Source organism: Rhyacophila brunnea, unplaced genomic scaffold (assembly GCF_057557595.1).
Source record: "Rhyacophila brunnea isolate RB1 unplaced genomic scaffold, BYU_Rbru_1.0 scaffold_168, whole genome shotgun sequence".
NCBI classification, from domain to species: Eukaryota; Metazoa; Arthropoda; class Insecta; order Trichoptera; family Rhyacophilidae; genus Rhyacophila; species Rhyacophila brunnea.
This window is the reverse complement of record NW_028232825.1, coordinates 1-2,579: the sequence shown is the minus strand read 5'-3', so window position 1 is coordinate 2,579 and position 2,579 is coordinate 1.

Here is a 2,579-nt window from a genome sequence, read left to right as displayed (position 1 = left end):
AATTAGAAATTTTTATAAAAAGGAGCAATCAGCATTTTCTAACTTATTTATGAATAAACAGAAATTAAAAACAAAAATAAATGACCAACAATACAAATAACATGACGGAAACAGAAACGAAGGTTGAAAGATCAGAAGAACCAAAAATACAGAAAATTATAAAATTTATCATTTTGGCATTGGTATTTATCGACACAATATTATTGACAGTAAATGGGTATCGGGTTTACAAGAATAATATGTATTATTTAGGTGATAGTGATGTTCAAACATGTATAATTTTATTTGTATTTTATGTTTTTATTTCGATACCATATGTTCTTTTAAGAACACAAGTTACTAAAAAATCCTTCTTTGTTGTTTTAAGTGATATATTTGCTATAATTGATTATTTGCTAATTTTATGGTATACGATAAGTGAATAAAAAAATTTTCGGCAATCTTTATGTGTGACAATCATGATTCGTAAAAAAAATCTAGCGGCAATACACCATTATTTGTGAATTAAAACATTGTATTATGTATCAAAAGTATAACATGTTTTTTTTTAAATATTCGATTACAAAACCATTATGACCGATATAAAATAATCCTGCATAGAAAACTTATTTCTATTTATAGCACTGATGATGCAAAAAATTATTCCCAATAGGTCAACAGATTGAAATATATTAATATATATTATTATCATAAGTTATAGTATAAAAAAATTACTTGTTATAAACTTGTATTTATTCAACCTTCTATTTTGATGATAATGTATATAACAACACATGTGCGATTTAACCAAATTGGAATCCAAAGTTAGAAACAGGCTTTAAATTACATGTAATGGGAAATTCAAAAATAGCCTCTTTTTAATAATATTTCTTATTATAATTAAGAGAATTAAATTTATTTTTTTGCAGGTTGATGTAATTTATTAGTAACGTTTATGTATTCTAAAATAATTCAATACGTAGTTAAAGGAATGAGTCTCTTATATTTTCATGTGGTTGTATTTTTTTTGGAAAGATTGTAAATAACGATTATTATAATTATGCAATGTAATTTCGTATTTAAAGTCCCATATTTAAACCTGCAGCTTGTTATCTTGAAAAAAATTATTTATCAAACGTAAAAATTTAAATGATAAATAAAGTATATTCATTTACTATTTTTAAGTTCTGTTTTTAGTGAATTGATTCAAAGCGACCAACATTACACAGAAGACAAGCATAAAATGAGTATACTTTTTTTTTTGAGAAACACTTTTTTTCACACTAAAATTAAATTTAAAGACGAAGCTTATACTTTTAAATTTTTAAAATTTATTTATCATGGATTTTGCAGATAACCCTAATAATTTTTTTTATAAAGTTCAACCTAACATACGTAAAAATGTATATTTTATTTTTCTGAAAATATTATGAAGTCTGAAAATTTGATTGTTATACATCTCGAAAAACACCATATGCTACTTAGATAGCTGTTTTAACCAAAAATTAACTTTAAATCGACATGATGCTAGTTTATAGATATTTAAATATATGGTGAAAAAAAATGATTTTCCAAAAATCTGATCAATAGAAAAAATAACAGCATAAAAAATGCGATAAAATATTTTGTTAAGCAAAATGAATATCGCATATGAAAAGGTATTGAGAAAACATATGGATTTTTAAGTATTGAGTTTAGAAGATTCATCAAGGAAATCTTTAGGGGGGATATGCTTGAAAAGAGACATACTGCAAGTTTATGTCTATAAAAACAGAAATTTTTGCCAGAGTAAACTACAAAGTTTAAAAATTTCAATTTCATGACATTAAATGTCGAAACCATAAATAATAAAAAAAACAAATATACGAAAATCTCTAAAAATATCAAAACAGCAAAATTATTTATATTTGTAATAAAATATATTAGAAACATTCTAGGATATTAAATAAGGGCTTAAAAACAAATATTTTTATTAATGATTTTTAAAACAGTTTTAGATCAAAAATAAATATTTCAGCTCGCTAAGTGTTAAACCAATAATATGCGAAGAAGATTCATGTATTATTATTTTATGTAGAACTGATATCCCATAAACCAGTGAAAAAAATTATAAATAGAAAATAGATAAATTCATCAAAAATATATTTTAAAAAAACAACATCATTCTTTCTAAAAGATTTTTTTTTCATATAAACATTAAAAATAACACATATCTATATCTTCAGTCCTACTAAGTGGATATATAAAAATTATATCGGTATTTTTTAATATTCTTTCATTCACTTGATCCTTTTGTTTTGATGAAAAAAAAACATTATCAGCATGAGAAGATCAAAATGCATGCGTCTTTTCCCCCTTTTATTGAAAACTTCTACGGTTTTTTTCTTGATCTATATGTTTGACGAAATAATTAATATCCATATAAAATTCAAAAATGCATATATGTGAAAAATAAGTTTGAATTTTTTAGCTAATATCTGTGAAATTAAAGTTTTAATTATTATTAAAAACACATCAATCCATCTTCATTACAACCATAAAATAAAATCCCGAATTCAAAACTTTTATTTTTATTCTGAAAATGAACCGCTGAAATCAGC